The sequence below is a fragment of the Cimex lectularius genome, unplaced genomic scaffold, assembly GCF_000648675.2.
Source record: "Cimex lectularius strain Harlan isolate CLEC.00 unplaced genomic scaffold, Clec_2.1 scaffold54, whole genome shotgun sequence".
NCBI classification, from domain to species: domain Eukaryota; kingdom Metazoa; phylum Arthropoda; class Insecta; order Hemiptera; family Cimicidae; genus Cimex; species Cimex lectularius.
Genome location: NW_019392704.1, coordinates 1,273,864 through 1,294,757, shown reverse-complemented (window position 1 = coordinate 1,294,757; position 20,894 = coordinate 1,273,864). Strand labels below are relative to the sequence as shown.

The window sequence follows — 20,894 nt, the reverse complement described above, 5'->3', positions numbered from 1 at the left end:
CCACATACTAAATGTTGATAATTAAGGATTGTATAAAACATACGAATCAACACTATCATTATCAATATTGCCAACCTAATAATACCCAACTTTACGCACGATTAACCAAAGATTTAAGGAGTAGGAAATATAATTTGACAGTAATCAATTCTGTAGAGAAGATACTATATATACTTTTTCTTTTTTTAAAATAAGTGTGGTTATGTCGATAAACATAATCAAATCTTCCAACCTAGTATTGAAAATGAAAATGGAATGAGAACAATTATTACTATCATTATTTTTGTTTAATTAAAAAAAAATTGCCAAATAATTTGACTTTTACAAAGGTGTACAATGTATTTCAACGACTAGTTAAATGAGAATCGTTTTCTTATTTAAAAATTGTACATATTTAATGTCTCCTCTTATACTACAAACACAACAATTACAAATCGATAAAACAGGAACTCATTGTGTGTTTATGAGTGAGAATGAGAGGAGAGAGAGAGAGAGAGAGAGAGAGAGAGAGAGAGAGAGAGAGAGAGAGAGAGAGAGAAAGAGAGAGAGAGAACTACTCTTACTTCTAAAGTGAATTACATATTTACAATAAAATAAATATCTCTTAACATACAACTTGAACTTAACAAAACAAAAATTAAACAATTAAACAAAGTAATATGTTTACAATCGATATAAGAGATTAGAACAAGAAACATTTGACACGTGGGTTTTATCATCTATTTTAGTATAACAATTGTACGTTTAACCATGTAAACGTACTTCTTTACTAAATTTTCCCTTAATTTTACATCTAAATTTTAAGAAATTGTAACGTTTTTATTTCTTTGGGGATCTCCAGCACTTTTTACAGAAAAAAGTAATTAAAAATTATAGTTTTATGTTTTATAAATTGTAAGTATTGACTCTTATATCTAGTATTAATAGAGGGTACAATGGATGGTCATTTTAATTTTTCGTTTTAGGTACTTATGTTTGTCAATTTTTTAAATTTGAAAATCATACATGCCAACTTATAATCTATTAACATCTTTCATCTTTAAGTAATTTTGAAAAATTTAAAAATCATATATACGATCGTCAAATTTAAGATTTAGTATATATCTTACGGACATACGAGAATAAAATGATTTGTGTGGTGATTAGTGACCGTTAATCGATATTTATTTAAAAATCGTGAGATGCGGTCTGGTGTGATGTAGGTTTCAGAAAAACATTTTCTTTATCGTGCCAACGTTTCGATCTTTATTGAGATCATCTTCAGGGCCTGGGATTTACATTAAACGCATTTCCTGAAAGGATAATCTGGCTGAACCAATACCAACGTTTTTTCTCTTCGTCGGCTCCTTTTACCTCAAACAAGCCGACTCCTTATACAAAAATGTCTTTCTATACCGACATCCTTCCCCATCCCTCCAAAATCCAACGTATGTACACATAAAACAGCAAAATCTCACTGGCACTGTCAACACGACACGCAAGAATGGCACAATTACACAGAAGACAAACACTTTGATTGAGTAGAAATAATTTGATTGGATATAAAAAAAAATATATATTTTGCATTGTATAAATTCACTTTTCCACATCCTAAATGTATTTGTTAAATGTAAACAATGTTTGTAAATCCCAGGCCGTGAAGATGATCTCAATAAAGATCGAAACGTTGGTACGATAAAGAAAATGTTTTTCTGAAACCTACATCACACCAGACCGCATCTCACGATTTCTGAATAATAAAATGATTCTTAATAAAACGAAATCTTCATTTGTATTTTTTAATTGTATAACTTATATTTTTTACAAGCAACTGTGTTATAAAGCTTATTTTTGTGAATAAAACAAATGAGTAAATAGTTTTTTTTATTCTAAAGGGTTCTGAACATAGAGAGCAATAACTTAACCAATATCGGAGTGAAGGAATAAATAAATATTTTATCGTGATATGGTATCGTAAATTTATTTCCTGGAGCTAACCTTATCGGCTGAGAGCCTAGCTATCTAAAAACCCTCCCAGCCACGAGGGTGTAAGCCCGAGAAAATCGCCGACCCCGAAACCGAAAATCGTTTCTTCCACGGCAGAAATTACACGGTTTTAAAATAAAAGTTGGCCACCGTTTGAATATACGAAAACTATAAAGTTGCATCCGAAATTGTGCATTATGTTGTTCTACAACGGTGAATTATGGTCAATAAATTGACTATCCTTCTCTCCCTGATCCCGAAGCAATTAATCAATTTAATTTGTTGAAAGCAACAAGTTATTTATATCCTTATCCGTTATCTCTAAACTCTAATACCCTTTAATCTCAACCTTTATAAAATTACTTTAAAAAATTAATCTTTCCATAACTTTTCATGTTTATCATATTATATAGTGGGGCGACCGAGGCGTTTTAACGTACAATTCACTTCTGAGGAATAATCATTTTACATTTAATTTACCTTAGAAAATCGCCTATTTCAACATTACATAAACAGAACGTACTAAAAGGTAAGAGTCGCAAACAAATAATAATATTCAAAGTACAGTACATAACATTGAAGGGGGTTCTTTATTTCTAGTTTTATATATATAAACTGCAGAATAAAATAAAATTTTATGGTATTTATATATTTTTTTCTTTCCCATCGTAGGTTAAAACGTTATAAGGTATGTAAATTTTTTTTCCAGGATTATATAATCAGTCCCCATTTTCTGGAATGGTTTCATTTGGTATTGCTAATGGGTAATGTGATTAATTAATGAGTGTTTTATTTTTTCAAGTGAGATCTACCAAGTTTGAATAGACGTTCAAAAACCTGATGTTTTAATATAAAAATGACACAAACAACAATTATATTGATTGCGTACTACCGGATAATTGGATTCAAAAGCTGGAGACTATTTCATACTGCAATGTTTTTCAAACAGAAATAAATATTTTGGAAGTTTATAGCTTATGATAGGAGGAAAATTAACAACCAAAAGACAATCCGACTGATATTGTTCATTATTATCTAACTATTATTATTGTTGATATTAAACTCTTTGAGTGAGTAGAAATACTTTGAATATAAAAATATTTTTTTGCATTGTATAAATTCACTTTTTTTCCACATCCTACATGTATTTGTTAAATTTAAACAATGTTTATAAATCCCAGGCCCTGAAGATGATCTCAATAAAGATCGAAAGGTTGGCGCGATAAAGAAAATGTTTTTCTAAAACCTACGTCACACCAGACCGCATCTCACCATCTCCGAATAATCATTATTATTATTGACTTTTATTAGCTTGACCAAATAAATTCTTTTCAATTAATTAATCTTTAATTAAGGTTTTGGTTGAGATAAAAAAGTCAGTGCCACGAGCGGGATTCGAACCCACGATCTTCGCCTAAATACGCCGCTGCTCTACCACTTGAGCTATCGTGACTTCGATCCACTCGGACCCTAAAAAAATGGCAAAAAGGAGGGAAAATTCAAAAGGTGGAGTTGAGATGGGAAGTTAGTGTCCGAGTGGATCGAAGTCACGACAGCTCAAGCGGTAGAGCAGCGGCGTATTTAGGCGAAGATCGTGGGTTCGAATCCCGCTCGTGACACTGATTGTTTATCTCAACCAAAACCTTAATTAAAGAATAATTAATTGAAAATTTTTATTAACCACCAGAGCCTTCCTTGAAATAGAGATACCCTGTCTATCCTTTCAATGCAGGTAGGTATAATAGTTTTTCTATTCCGCCATAGATTTACCAGCCTTCATTTGTTTTATAAATGGATTTACTTTTTTAAAGAAAATGCAAAAAGGTTCATGGTTCGTATTGGCCACTTCACAAGACTTCACCTACCATATTTCCCTGATATGTTCTTTTTATTGTAAAACCTACCTAAATAAAAGACGTTAATGTATCAATAAAATACTTTTTAGATAAAATGTCTTAAAACTTTTGGTTAATGGCACAATGAAAATGCCTATTAAAATAGCAATCAAATTTGTCTACAGCGTATAAATGATCGTGAAGCATGTTCTAAATGTCGATAAAATATTTGGAGAAAAAAGGTTTTTCTCCGACCAATTCATATAAATTTAATACTCTAATCAATACAATATTTTCTTTTTATTTACAACTCACAGTCTTATCGTATAAATTGATAGGGCAAATGTTATCAATACGATGCCTCCCCTATCGTCGCAGTCCGTATTAAAACTACCTCCCGCAGTTAATTCGTAATACAAACCTTTCAAAAATAAATAGGTGAGAACAATTGTTGGCTGACAATAGAAGCGTAAGGCATTCTCTGAATGACACCGAGGCGCCCTTTTTGTCCACTGTCTCACAGGTTTAATTAGATCGAACTTGTCGTTTTTTAATCCAAACCAATCTTTTATTTCTGACTTCATTAAATAGGTTTCAAGATTTCATCAAACGGTTGCCTCTCACTTAACTTCTCTTAACTTAATTCTACTCAACGTTTTACTTCTCGTTTCTACTTAATTCACCTGAAGTCGACTGAAGCTTCTTATACTCAAATATCATCAACTCAACTCGACTCTTTGCTTACTACATAGCTCAACCTTTCACAACTTGCTGGTCACATTTCTATTTGATTCAACTGAACTCTATTCTTCTCAAACCATATTCATTCCCCTCCACTTAACTCAATTTATCGTAATATCTCAAAATACCACTGTAGCCACTATTGTAACATAAGTCAAAAGAGAGAACTATGGGTTAAAAATACCAACACGGTCAAATTAATATAGTGTAGTAATTAATAATATAGTATAATAATTAATATATTAATATATACTAAAAAATTTAAAAAAAATTTATCACAGATAAAGAAATTATATTAAGGCATGCCTTGTACAACCAGAACCACTACAACCAACAACTATATTGTCTTATGCTGTACCAGTATGGATTTCTGGATTGGATATTAAACAGAATATACACAAACTTAGGAGTGTACAACGTAGGATAGCATTGAGAACAATAAGAGGATTCAAAACAATCTCTTTCAATGCCGCCGTCGTCTTGGCAGGATTTCTACCAATTGACATCAAATTGCGGGAAATCGTACAGATCCATTCAGCATATGAAGGAGAACAAAATCCCAAATTACCAAAATACGAATTAGAAATGCCTACAAAATTTGTTGAATGGTCTCACCCTCGTCAAGTAGAGAACATTTTATCGGACACTGCCAACATAGAAAATGCTCACCATGAAATTTTCACGGATAGTAGTAAAATAGGTAATGCAGTTGGCTGTGCTTGTAGGTTTAACAGGAGGTAACATTTAATTAGAGAAGAAACTTAAATTAGCGGATTGCTGCTCGAATAACCAGGTTGAATTACCAGAAATTTTCTAAGCTATTGGTTTAAAGAAAATATTTATGAAATAAAAGAAATAACAGCTGTATTATAATAACTATTATAATAACTAACTGTATATAATAACTGACAGTGCGGTTGCATTATCAAAAATCCAAGATCATAGAAACCATGCTCAACTAAGGAAAAAATAAGAAGTACGCTTAGAGAAATGCGATACGACCTTCAATGGAAAATTAGCCTCCAGTGGATTAAAGCTCATGCCGGGATCTGGGAGAATGAAAGGGCAGACATCCTGACAAGAAAAGCAGCCCTTGATGAGGACCTCGGAGACACATAAAAGTACCAAAAAGCCATGTCATTAGAAGTACTAAGATTCAGAGCAGGATGATCTGGGAAAATGCAGCATATACCAGCAGCTACTTGCCGACAGTCGAATCCTGAATTGATATTATCATTGACCACCCCATAAGACTACAATGGCTCTTCCAAACCATGGCAAAACAGATCCTATCTAGCGCGCTTCAACATCGTGTGCGATCCGAGGTGTCCATGTGGTTTGGGACCACAGACCTGGACGCCGCACATTATATACATCTGCATCTTATTTGATAGAGAAAGAGCCACATTAATCTACAAAATTTTAATGAAGTGGAACCATGGCCTCAGTGTGAGAGAAGTTTTATCTCTGAATATAAAAAAGAATTTCTGGACTTGATAAATTCAATAACTAAATCATAACGAAATAAATAAGTAATAATTATCTTGAACATTTTAACTGTTAATATATAAACATATTTAAGACTGTGAACGTAATAACATAATACAATGTAAATGTTAAATAAGCTCTAATCAGCATGGGAGCAGGTTGAAAATAAAATCTCTGTCCATAGGGTTACTATGGACAGGATTTAAAAAAAAACTACAACCAACAGCCAAAAGAGCTGCAAAAAATGCAGATAAACAAGGTGAAAATTTAAATACTTAGGGATAGGATAGGGATAAAAGAGGCAGCCACAAGGCCTGCTGCACCTCGACCTGAATCGAGGAATACCCTGATTCCTCCCTTTCAATCTGACAGTGGGCCGAATTGGATGGAGTATCCCGTGCGGGATATTTTCCTCCATTCGTTCTACCTGCTATTGGCCTTGTTTTGAGCGGGCTTGTGTAATCCTCAGCCTCCTTTGTTGAGTCGGCCTCTTCGTCCGCGGTTGGAAATGTGAGTTGAGCTTTTCGGCTTTCGTCTTCTTCGCCTATCGGTCCCTTATATCGCACCCCCTACTAAATACTTTATGGCATATTGTGTTTATCATCGGACCATTAAATTAATGAAAATCTTTATTACTATTTGTTATGTATGTATTTAAAAGATTTTAGTCGAATTTTTAATGTGAACGTTGGATTATTTTACTGATGGGTAAATACTTTGTACTGACGATGAATTGTTTCAAAATAATTCAGACATTTTTTTGGTCAAATTTGGGTTTTTAAGAATAACAAACTTGAGTTATTTATGTTTATTCTAAATCATAACAATTCAAAAAGAATGCTAGGGTTTTTTATGGCAAGCAAGTATGCAGAAACCAATTAAAATACAGTTTCGAACTAATATAAACGTAAACCATTCGATAATAAGGAGGATGCTACGCATTCCAAAGTTCAAAGTCGTTACCATTTTTAAATATTACAATGGTTCACGTTGAAACTTGAAGATTATAGGAGACCGTTGTAGGTTTTGAAGAGCTGAGCGCCGACCTGGGAATTATGGCTTGCTGAAAATAGAAACCGCTCTCCTCTTCTTCCATTCCTCGGCATAACTCATAAAGCGTATTTTCGTATCAATGAAACGTTCCGCCTTTGATCCGCTGATATTTTACAATCGCATAAGATTTACAGTGCTTTTACTTTGTTGATTCCTGTTGGTGCCGATATTAGATCGGGACAAAATTTCTTCCTCCCGATCCCGCCAATCTCCGTTGTAAACAATGAGGATTTCAGCCCGGCTGGAAACCCGTCGGTAATTTTTCCAGACAGGAGCATCCGCCGGAATCTGTCATATAAGAAACGGATCCATGTGGTGCTGGGCGCGGCCACCACGTGGACACACGTGCATTCCTTATCAAGAGCAATTATCAAATCCGTCGGTCAATTTGCATGGGCACGGCAGGAAATTAGGCCCTGGCGTAATTATACCTCGCGGATTGTCCGTTCAAAGGCCGCCTGAATGAGCACAGGTGAGATATTCCCGGCATTAAATTTAACCCGTTTAAACGGTCGGGCTTTTTGTGCGGGTAACGGTCGGTCGACGTGAGGTCACTATCGTTTGTACCGTGCGGTCTCTGGATACGCTCATTCTCGCTAAGTTTTGTACTAGGTCAAACTGAAGGTCAATTAAATGATTCAACAACCATCTTAATTCAGCAGATATTAAACTGCTTATCACGCATTCATGTAACGCCTTGGGTAATACCGCTTTTAATATTGTGAGAATTCCTGTTGAGATCTGCGAAATAAGGAATGTAGTTTGGTCGTTTCCAGTCACATTGTCCTGCGAATCTTCTCTGTTTGTGGTCTGTCTGTCGTTTTATGGTTTCTTGACATCTTCAGTGGATGTCCTTAATATTATGTTATTATTATATTACATTATGATATGTTATGCTTAAATCAACTTAAATCCTAATATAATGCAATCTTATCCTGGAGTCCGATTTAACTGATAGCTGTTTCCCAATCGTATTGCAACAATACTCGGAGTAGAGTACAAATAGAAGGTGGCTTTCTACATGGGAGCATGTTAGGTACCATCCTGTGAACTATTTTTCCTACTAACTTACCTACATTTTCTAATATTGGCGTTACCACCTACGCGAACCATATTCGAAACTTATCTAAGAAACCTGTAACATTCAAAATACATTCAGCTTATTGAAGAGAATAGTGCAAAAACTGAAAGACAGGAGATAATGGACACTGTGCTCGAAAATTGCCTCCCGTTGTACATCAATCAATAACACTGGAGCTTCCGACTATAAAAGAAGACTGGGACTTCGACCTCTAGGGCCGAAATTTATTTGAACATTAAGTACTTAACTAGCTCTATACAAATCTTTACTTCATATTTTAGACATAAAGAGTCGAATTGTGGGGTCCATCAAGCCATCAATATCCAGCGCATCTAACTATTTCAATCAAAAGTCTTCAGATGAATTACCAAAGCTCCTTACTACGTTACTGACCTCACTATAGGCAAAGAACTGATCCATTCCCGGTTCCGAGGATTAATTATTGGTACTAGAAGTTTCTTATCAACCTGCTACAGCCCTATATACACTTTCACTTCCGGAGAACTTTCCGCTTTAAACGACGATGATTTCAGGATTCTTTCCTTAATGCCACATATTGGGGAGCAGAGTCAGTGTAGTAACCGGAGGAAAAAAAACATTACGTACACAATTAATTAATCTTTATGTAAGGTATTGGTTGGAATAAAAAAAGCCAGTGTCACGAGCGGGATTCGAACCCACGGCCTTCGGGTAAATACGCCGCTGCTCTACCACTTGAGCTATCGTGACTTCGATCCATTCGGACACCAATTTCCCATCTCAACCCACCTTTCGAATTTTCTCTCGTTTTTGCCATTTTTCAAGATGGGAAGTTGGTGTCCGAGTGGATCGAAGTGGTAGAGCAGCGGCGTATTTAGCCGAAGGTCGTGGGTTCGAATCCCGCTTGTGACACTGGCTGTTTTATTACAACCAATACCTTACATAAAAATTAATAAATTGAAACAAGTTATTTGGTCAATCCGACGAAATATAATGGATTTAATTACGTACACATTTCTTATATGAATACAACGAATTGCAATTTAAAAATCACAGATGATCTATTACGTTATTATATTTCTAATAGTAATAAATCCGACATAAAATTAAAAATGAATAGGACATTAATAAATTATTTGATTTTTTCATTGTAAACAAATGTAAAATGAGAATTAAATTTTTTTAAATTAAACCACTGATTGATTGATCATTGGACGATTTCAATGATAGACAGGATAACAACTCCCTTCAATTAGTCAATGAAGTGTTTGATAATTTTCATCAAATCTTCATGTTGACTGTTGAAAAAGACAAAGGGCAACAAATGAGATTTTTAACGATAAGATTGATTTGAACTTGAAAACAAATATTGTGTAACATAAATATGTTTTAACATATGTTATATTTAAATATTTTAATAATTTTTACAGCCTCTGGTCCGCCTGTCTGCTTTTTTTACTCAACTGAAAAATAATATAACAATGGTATTTGTCTGTGGAATAATAAATTTAAATGAATTGACAACGCCAATAACGAGGGTATAAAGACCACACACAGCTATTCTTCAAAATATGAAGTTTATTCCTTTAAACGTTACACTAAAGTTGTAAAAGTGAAAGGAAAACAAATCCACTGTTAGGGTAATAAATAGGCCAAGAAGAACCCTAGTAACTGAAGGAGTGGTGGGTTTTTAAAAATAATCCTAAGCGGAATGAAAAAAGCGTTCTGTTGGAGGCGATTTTTGACGGCGCGAGGAAGTGGAATGACCGGCACAGATTTAGAAAAAGATATTAATTATTTAGCGAGATCTAATCCTGGCCTACTGTCCTATTCCTATCACCTTTTTTCGCCTTGCATCCACTGGCACTCCACCAATACGCTTTAATCTAACTTGAACTTATTCAAAAATAAAATTGGTTCCGAACTAAAAGGTGTTTGAGGACAAGTTACTCTTGGAAGCAAATGGTCCTTTTCCATCACTTCGGTAAGCCTGTGTGCCTAATTGCGCTAAGTGGAAGTCGTGGGCATGTTCGTGCTCACGTGTAATATCCACAGAACGGAGACTCATCTAATCAAGCAGTCACCGAACAAGCTCCTTTCCCGAAATCTACCTACAACGTTGTTTAATTTAATAATAGTAACCTGTGAATCAACGAGGGAGAAAGAGGTCACAGGTGTGTGTTTTATGTCTCCATTTCTTCTGATATTCTACTATTTGGTTACTTTCTCTTTTGGAAATAACAGTTTTCAAGAACTTTGATACTTAACTTCTAAAAAAGTTGAATCAAGGAACATGAAAAGGCTTATGCTATAGTATTATGGATTGCATTTTGAATAGGTAAGTGAAAGTCAACAAATCAATAGTAAAAAAGTTAAACTTACTGCATAACCTTGTTGAAGGAGCGGTCAAGAGTGAGGTAATTTAGAAAAATACCATTTTCATTTTTTGCCGACGTTTCGACCTTTATTCGAGTCATCTTCAGAGTATAAAGTGTAGTGTGGTATCCTATTGGTTTTGTGTGTTTTTCTAAACTATCTCATTCACGATTTATGAAACATACGACACAAATTATGAAACAACACCTAGAACTAGAAACCCACATTATGGCATTACAACATCAAAACTAATGTGTTTTATCTCTCGCTATATTTCTTTTCTTACTCTATTAACATTATCTGTGAAAAATACTCAAAAAACCTACAACAATGCATTGTATAAACCGTTGAATAGTGGAGAAAAGTGGCCTTAGTGGCACATATTAACAGTAGTTTAATGTTTCAAGCATTTATAATTTTCAACAAAAGACATCTGTTGACAGAAAATTCACACCATTGAGACAAAATAAAAGATAATGATAAATAAAAGACAAGATAAGAGAACAAATAGATACATGGATATTTATGGACGATCTAGTATCCAGATTGATTGGTAAAAAGCGTCTCTTGAACAAGGAGTAAACAAGCAGGAATAGCCAAACTGATTAGAATTTTTTTTTGTCGGATTTCAAATAATTTGACCATTATCATCTCACACTGAAGTTTTATTATAATCTTACTGTTAGATCATAAATTTTATGTAAGCGGAGCTTCAGAAAGTACAGACCTTTAATATAACTTTCAATTAATTAAGGTTTTTAGTTGAGATAAAAAAGTCAGTGTCACGAGCGGGATTCGAACCCACGACCTTCTGCTAGATACGCGCTGCTCTACCACTTGAGTTATCGTGACTTCAGTCCACTCGGACACTAACTTCCCATCTCAACCCTACCTTTTGAATTTCCCGTATTTTTCGCCATTTTTCTTTGAAATAACGTATAACCGTAAGAGGTTTTATTCAATGTTTCAGTATTGGTTTATGCTTATTATTATGCTATATCTTTTAATCTTTAGGCCTATGAGAATTAATCGAACGTTAATTTTCTTTCATTCACCGCACACTTTACGCTTTACAACTTTATTAGTATAAGTTTTATTAATACTATCTTGAAAATATCATGCAATAGAAACTTTTTCTTTAACTTATTTCAGTTCTATACATGTCTATAAACTACAAATTACAGAGGAAGTTTAATACATAAAAACACGATTTAAGACCCTTTATTTATGATTAGAGCTGTATAAAAATCACACCAGTGTCAAAGCCGAAGGATTACCTTTCTTCGTGTTTTTTTTTCATTTAAGCAAGCACCTTTTGAAAATCCAATTGGTAATAGAATTTTTTAAATATTATATCACACCAGAAAACAATCTTGACCTTTTCCCCAGAAGGCCATTTTATTTTTAACGACAATATACAATGCAAATGAAATGATAAATGGTAGAGTGAGTGTGTTGTTCCATATTTTTAAATGTGATTAGTAAATTAATAGAAATGATAAATGGTGGACCCTTACAATTCATGTCGAGAGAGGTGGTTGTAAATTCCTTCAACCTTATGATGAGCTGTAAGCTTGAAATCCGGATCGCTGAAAACAACTAACTCTGAGTAGGAACTACCTTTTTAAAAAGATATACCATGCCATCTTGCATACCACTCTTATCCTTACGGAAACATTATAAGTACATAACTCGTATCCTCTCTTAAGGAAATATTCCGTAATCATTCTCATTCCTAAAGCTCATAAACCTCCATATTGAAAGACTCATTTTAGAGCATTTAGTAGCAATCCTAGATATGTGAATCGTTGACACCATTTCCTCTGCTCTGGAAAATAAAGGCTTGATTGCATTCCTAGATTGGTGCAACCACTCTGGAACTATGCAGTAGAACTGAAGATTGCTTCCGCAATTTCAATATTCAGCGCATTCAATTCTTCCATCAAAAGTCCTCAGACAAATGGTCAAATTTCCTTTTACTATGCCACTAACACTATCACAACTACTGATCCGTTCCCTCTTCCAAAAGCACCAAGCTTAATATGCATCCTAAAAATATCGGCCAAGCCACTTACCAAACCGAAATTCAGCCACAACGCTTAACACGACGATGACCTCAGAGAAGACGGTATAATCCAACATGCATGCACAAGAATATACAAATTCAAACTTTTAAATAAAGTGGACTCAATTACAATAAAACCCCAGGATCAAAGACAGTAATAGACTAAAATAATCAACGAGGTTAATACGAAAAGATAATGTCACGTGCAGGACTCGAACCCACGAATTTCGGATAAATACTCAAATGCTCTCTACCATTAACCTTGACCTACTGCGACGTTCTATTCTCACGAATTACCAACTTCATCTTAACCTGCAACTACATTGAGAGGCAAAAAAGGCCCACCCTTAATATTTTTAATTATCTTTCAAACAAAACTCAATTGATTATCTTATAGTTATAACATTTTTGTTTGACCGAGCAATGACTTCAACAAGACAGTAATGTTAATGTCAGTTAACGCACTGTAAGGCAAAGATTTGCAGAAGCTGGATTACATGCGAGAAGGCCTGCCTGGTCCAGAACTTCTGACAAGGCATAGAACAGCTCGGTTAAATTTCGCAAGAAATCATATAAATTGGTGTGACCAAGAGTGGACTAGAATCTTGTTTTCGGTTGATGATGGTTTTGTTTGCGGTCTTCGGCCGAGAGAGGGTTTGGTGAAAGAAAAGCGATATATCCCCGCAATATTTTCACTCCGGAGAAGCTATGGAGGTGGTGATGTTATGTTTTCAGCAGGCGTTTCTATGGAAGCTCGCACAAACTTGTTCTTCATCGAGGGTTCCCAAACAGCTGCGCGATCCATTGAAGATGTGTAATCATAAGTTGCTTTTTATATGCCATTAATTGACAACGGTTTTATTTTTATGACAACGCAAGGCCCCAGACAGCTAGGATTGATGGTGGCTACTTGGAACGAGCATCAATTCAAAGTTTGGATTGTATCTTATATTTTTCTTTAAAAATATTCAATAAACAAAAACATATATAACGATTGCCAGGATGTACTAAAAGCACAAGAGTCGGCATTTTTTTTTTTTTTTGCTTCTCAGTGTGTCTTGAAATTCCATTTCCCACCAATATTCGAAAAGATATACAGATCTTTATTTATCTATCGTCGGCTATCGTCAGCTAACTTAAAGGGTACCCAATGAAGGACGGCCATACAAAAACAAGCCTTAAGCGTTTGCTAAAAATGGTAAAATGTCGAAATGCGTCTCACAAAACAAGAAAAGAAAAAAAGGAGAGTGCATTAGCATACCAGAAAGACCGAGGTCTCTACTACATCAGGCATTGATATAAAACAAAAGTGTCGTTTATTAACTGCTGCTAAAATTTCAATACAAACAGAAATGTAAATGCGAATCGTATTTAAGAAATGATCATTATTGTTCGATTAAAAGTCTTAAAAAACTTGTGAAGTTTGCTCTCACAGTTTTATCCTCATATCTTGTTTAAACACGAAACAATTCCATAATAACAAATAGTTTTCGTCGATAATTTAAGATGTTATTGAATTCTTTTTATAAAAACTATTATTAACTGTGTTAAACGATGTAATTCTAAGACGGAGGAACTACTGGCATTCATACCCAAGAGGCTTACAAAAGCATCAATCGTGAAATCTATCAAACCTTAAATACATAACCACACGTTATGGCGGCATTCCTCGATTTCCGTGTTCTCCATTTCATGATTCACTTCTGTACACGAATGGGGAAGGACCCGAACTAGTCGAGTAATTGTCCATTCCCCCTTTCGAAATATGCGCTCAAAGGACGCACCATAGGGCGTCACATAGAAGAAATGAGGGTAACTGGTGTCAATTAATTTTATTACACTGCTGGTAGTTGTACGGCCTTATGTGTTTCACATTGAAGAGCAATTTGTAGCTTAAAGGCAAAACCAACCGACACAACGGACATGTTGATGGATAGCCAATTAAGTTTTGGTGATAAAAGCTCGTTAGACCTGTTGTTTTATTTGTTCTCGGCGTTCAACCTGTTTCCGTTCTGCGTCGCGGAAGTCCATTTAATGGGATTTGAATTAAAAAGACTTTCAGAGGAGAAAATCTCTGTTTTGGCTCACGGTATAACGTTTTCATAATAATACAATAGATAGAAATTGTATTCTTAGGTGAAAGCAGCGACAACACAAATAACAGGTAAATGTCAGAGCGTTGTGAAGGAAGGAGGAGTTTCGGGCGGAAGGAACGACAAAAGAACTCCTGCTGAGGCGGCTTTTGAAAAGTCGACGAGGCATTTAAACAGAATCTTGATGGATCGGGGCATGGCGAGTTCTATTGTTGACAGATGATTGTTAGTGTGCCGTCTGAGAGGTCGTGACCGGAGCATTTCGTCTTCGTCAGATAAAAACGAAGATTCACTTCAACAGAATTGCTCCTGATCTTCTGGAAACAGATTGGAATTGCGGCCACGGTTACCTTATGGTCTGGTGTGAATTATCAAGCCCAATCTAGCCACAGCACTAGGAAAAGGTAAGGCTGGGCGTCGACAGGGCCATATCTAGATACAGGCTAAGATGTAATTATGAAACCTTGTTGGTTGGTAGGCGAGTCTGCTTAAACGTTTGCCAGCGGTTTGATCAAGCGTGAAAACCTCAAGGCTGGTTTAAAAGTAATTAGTAGAAATAAACAGAGATTTCTTTAACTGTACCTGTGACGAAGTGATTGGGACTTTAGTCTTAAAGTGCATGACTATAAGCAATGAAAAAAGATTTTTCACAAAGTTGATTTGATACAAATTGCTAAATAAACAGAAATAATAACTTCATCGTTACAGGTGTAATTTGCCCCCACCAGAGCTTAACGACCACCTACCCGGAGAAAAACATATATACTTTTGATGTGGGTAAATTATCCTTCAACATACATAGATCAATTTATATGGGTATATCGAAAATGAAGATTTTATATACGATCATCAAATACAATATCTCGAATGAAAATATACGTTAGTGTTCAGAATTTCGAACTATACAGCCTCATCAGTAATTCATGTTAAAAGGTCTTTAAGCAGAAGATAGTAATAAAGGGATTCTGAGATGTACGAGGGTTATAATATATTCTTGAACTTGTCTATTAGGCCCTGGATTCTTCATGTGTGGCCGTTTCACATGTGACCTCAGTCGAGGGTTGAAAAGCGACGGCTAATTTTCAAAACCTACCGGTTTCTTTCCAGACACGTAACGTCGTAGGACAAAAAAGAAAGAATCTCCTTCAACCCGGCTTACCTGCCGTGAAATCCGAGGCTCGCACTCGTCGGAAAGTAACTTTTAAAACAGAGGTATTATCACGTAAATCGCTCGTGATTTACTGTCAGCACTTTGTTGAGATTACAATATAAAAATAATAATAGGAGAGGGGAAAAATGGTAGTTGTCACAGCAGTAAACTTGACGGCTTAAAGCGGCTGCATCGTTACGAAATTGGACTTTTAATTTGCTCCCTCGCCGCTACAGAACGATTTATGGACCGAGTAGGGCTGAATAAAAATCAATATTTAGGTTTTGGAATATTATTTTTAAATTTTAATTGTCCCTAGACCATTTTCAACTTGGAAGCCTTTTAAAAAACAAATATACCTCGCTTGTTTTTACAAAACTAATAACCGATAGTTAACTAAAAATCTATATTCAACCCTTTCCACAAGCATGTATGATTGTGAAAAAAGCCGTTAGATTAACCTCTTTAATTAGTAATTAATTACTTTTTGACATTTATTTGCAAAAACTTTAAATGCTGCGTATTAAACATTTTTTAATGATAAGATTAAATATTTTTTTGATTTTATATCGTTTGCTGTTTTTAAAAGTGAGCCATAAAAACGCATACTAGACAAGTTCCAGCTGGAAGGCTTATCAGACGAAGACCAACATTCCTTTTAACTTATACGTCGTAAGAAGTATAAATTGAACTCCTAGAAAACACAAGAGAAAAGAAAAACGATTAGTTAATATATCGTAATATTGCATACATTGTCATCTCACTGGCTAAAATTTGAATGCGAAAAAATTGAGGATTCAGACCGATTTCTTTAATTACGCTGGTTTTTAATTAATTTCAAATGATTAAATTTGTTATTTTTTTCGGTTTATTGTGAGGTATAAACTCATGTTGAAGAAAGGTCAAAGGAAAAGTAAAAGTAAAGTTACAGTTAGTAAAGGATAAGGAAATTTCGAAGGAATTTATCGGATCTTGACCACCGTTTGTTTCTTCTTTCTTAATCAACCTCATCGAGACGGAAGGTTTAAAATTTCAATCCTGGAGGAAATAAAGGAAAATTTTCATTTTACCTGGTTCATTTTTCATTTTATATAGTTTGATCTAGATCAATCTCTAAGAAAAAGTAAAAACTAAAGTAAAATTGGGACAGACTTTAAGATTTGAAATTTTGTCTTTACTTTCCAAATGATTAAATTTATCAATTTTTACTACATAGTCAATCAAAAAAGATATCATACAATAAATTACTCGATCAATACATAAAATATACAAAACGGCTACAATTTGTACTTCATAATTAGTGCTTAAAAAATAAGATAGTGGAAAGAAAGAAGTTTGTGATAATGATGAAAAGGATACTAGAAAGCTATGCTATTCCCCAAGAAGTACTGCATTTTTACGTATTATGCTTTTCCTAGTTCCTCAGTACAGTTCAATTAACTAGATTTTTTAGGAAGTATGTAGTAGGAATATTGACTGTCATCCCCGCAATTGTTTTTCCCGGGCTACACGATAACCTGGATTATGTCCCCATTGAGCCGTTGCTTCGTGTTCGAAGATAATATGGGTGTTAGTTTCGTCAACCTCATTGATAACCATTGATGAAAATAAGGGCCATAATTGCATGCACCCATGTTGTATAGGTGTTTTCTCAGATGACAGTGTAGGTGTACCCTGTTTAACTATAATAATATGTTTACCAGTTTTGGTGATCGTTCTGTAATCATGAGTTTACAGTCTACGACAATTATGGAATACATTTACGTTTTTTATGAAGTCTATGTTTGATCTTGTTATCCCAAATATAGGTTCTGAGCTTATATCTTGCAGATCCATCCTCGTTTGGCCAGTTGTTTGCTTGTTCAGTACCAAAAATTCCTTTGTGCCCAGGCACCTATGATATTGTTATGTTTTCCCAGGTTTTACGTGCTAATGCTCTTAGGGCTGCTTGGCTGTCTGATCTTATGAGGATACTTTGCCAGTGTCACATATTTTTCTATGGTCAGCATGTGTTTCAGCTTGAAAAGCTGAGGTGTGAGTTTGAGTTCGATTGCCCATATTCATAGCTTCTCCTCGTATGGGAGAGCGGAATACTTGTTTATAAATATGTTTATGTTTACAATTGGGAAAGGAAAACAGTTTTGAAAACTTTCTATCTCAACCAGGGAACATTGGGTAATGTCTACCAGATAAGAGACCGGCAATACTAATATTCCTAGCTTCTACACTATTAATATACTAATATANACTACCACATACTACAAATTTATAATAGAAGTTTAATAGTATATCTTAGTAAGCTGATGAGGGTTGAAGTCATTGCCCGTGTAATGTACGGATTTGCCATTCTTTGCATACTGCCTAATTTTTGAGTAATGTGGTTCTAAGAAAGCGGTTAGAAGAGTTTCAAATTCTCTACTAAAACGATATTATACTTTTGATTATGTTTGAATCAAGAATCTTTTATGTTAGACTGTTTAACTGTATTTAAAGAAAATATGGAACACCGTTTTTTAAACAAAAGCATAATGAGAACAAAAAGCGTAGCGAAAAAGTTTATAAAACTTTCGTGATCATCGCAACGCCGGTCGTTGCCGAACCATGTCCTATCGGTAAGCACGAAATTCTTTTCCATTCGCGATATCCATTGGATTCCTGACAAGGCAGCGTTTGTCAACGTTGGCCACCATCCTGACGGACACGCACGGTTCACAGTTCTTTACGTTTCCTTCTATTCTATTTTCATTGGATGTTACTTTTCTAAAGCTTCTATTAATAGAAATCAAGTCTGCGCTATCTATCACTCTCTCTCTCTCTCTCTCTCTCTCTCTCTCTCTCTCCCTGAGCTGATGAAACTGCGAAACAATAAAATTAACTGCTGAGTAGCTTTTATTACTGATCAAAAGATTTAACTGCCGACACACGTAACTATGAATTCTAACTGGGATGAAATGTGGAATCAAAAAATTAATGTGCAATAATTAATATGACATAGTTTATAGTTTGGATATACACCTATTGAAGTCAATGCAAACAACATTATGGTTAGGTTCTGCAAATTGATATTTAAATTCTACACGTGTTTAGATTAATTATTAACCAAGCACGCCAAGTATTTGATGGTCATGAACATATTTTAAATTAAATGAAGTACTTTTGCTTATTAAAAATTAATCGGGAACTAGGCATTAAAAATTGTGTACATCTATTAATCACTTTTTAAAATATAATGTAATTTTATGACTTATGTCCACCAATGACCAAAACGACGGAAAGAACAATCAAAAGAGTTAAATATTGTAGTTACCCAGTTTGATTAAAACAAGTTTACTTAATCGGATCTCTGCTTTCTATGTACCATGGGTAAAATGTTTGTAGATAAAAACGAGATGGTTTCAGGACTCAATGGGCTTCATTCAGCTCTCGGGTTCTATGCACCACTTAGCACCTCTCGATCCCAAAATGAAAAGAACCACCCACTCGGCCTATCTCGTAAAAAAATATTTCAAGGAAAATGCCGTCTCATTGATACGTATTTACGATCCGAAATCTTCGGTAATTGGTTCCAGAAATCGATCCGAACGAGGGGTCCGACAATGATTGGCGTGTGTTTAAGAAGAAATACGACCCCGGCCTGTAATAGAATAGTAATAGGCCAGGTGGACGACGTTTCCGAGCAGAGAGAGATTGACCCCGTATCCGATGTACGAAAGCCAGATGCCGTTGGGCTTCTGAAGCTACAAAGGCCTGATACAGCTGCGATGACGACAAAATACAGCTGATCCAATCAAAACAATTCTGCGCCGGCATTATCCAGGGTGAATAAACTTGAAGACCGACGAGAAAAGTCAATCTATATCTCGTGAACCTGACTGGATTGATTATTTTCTCCAACGAAGGAATTCTGACGGCAATGAACCTTATCTGAATGATTTTTTCTGCCTTCCTCAAATTTATTGATCGGCTAATCAAAAAAGGTTCACACGGTTTGCCTGAATCATTAGTTTAGTTGGCTTTTCAAAAAATTCAGTCGTTGACCAATTGCATATAGACATTTTTAGATTATTTTGAACACATTGCGTTCCAAAACGAACTAAGCACATTTAAACTGTCATACTTGACTCAATGAGTTTCTAACTAACAAAGTGTTATTATTTAAAAAAAAAGCCATTAAAGGTAAATTAGTTTCTTTTGGGTGGCTGGAGAGTTAATATAAATTCCTATGTAATTGTAAGAATTTTTTCTATAAATTTGGTTAAAAGAGTAAACTATTCGAAATTACCATTAAATAATTTGTTGAAGTCGTACTACGAAGAAGTAGTTGTCAAGAATGAGATAGTTTAGAAAAACACCTTATTCATTTTTTTCTGACGTTTCGACCTTTATTCGGGTCATCTTCAGGGCTGGGTAAATTACAAAACATACGAAAAAGTACAATTTAAGATGTAAATATAAGTTTTGAACCAAGTATTTCACACTCACATAAAGTATGGGGGGGGGGTCTTTCAGAATCATATAAAAACAGCAGAATACAAATTCATGTTTCACAACACTCACCCAAAACCATTATGACACCACAAGAATAGCACCACACTAGTGAGTATGAAATACTTGGTTCTAAATTTATATTTACTCTTAAATTGTATTTTTTCCAAAAGGACGAAACGTCGGCAAAAAATGAAAAAGGTATTGTCTAAACTACCTCATTCTTGATTGCTCCTCATGACTTCAAACAGGTCGCTAAGAAACATACATTATAAATGCTGCAAGATGAACATTTTCCTTATTAGTCATTAATATTTTTGGATAATAAAGAAATTATATTTTTTCATCCGATCAAGCGGATAGTAATACTATGTTAAGTACAAGTTCCTAGCAACCGACATCAGCTTTTTCAACTGATTTAATTATGTTGATTTACTATTTGTCTAGCTAATTTGTCTAGCTTTTATTTATATGTTCCATTTCCCATCGTTTCAACAATTGTAGTTTTTTATCTACGTCATCAGTCAATGCGGTTTTACAATTCTATTAAATAGTGAATTATTCACAAGAAGTCATTCGACAC

The 20,894-nt window shown here is 34.8% G+C and overlaps 1 protein-coding gene and 1 long non-coding RNA gene across 3 annotated transcripts in view; one reads left to right on the top strand and one right to left on the bottom strand.

The window, feature by feature from the left end:
- Positions 1-20,894, bottom strand: part of LOC106665832 (neural cell adhesion molecule 1-like) — a 176,025-nt gene that overhangs the window by 19,601 nt on the left and 135,530 nt on the right. The gene's annotated exons all lie outside the window — the stretch shown is intronic.
- Positions 1,885-3,022, top strand: LOC106665833. Its single transcript, XR_001340352.2, has 3 exons — positions 1,885-2,494; positions 2,638-2,653; positions 2,768-3,022. It is a non-coding gene; the product is annotated as an uncharacterized LOC106665833 (long non-coding RNA).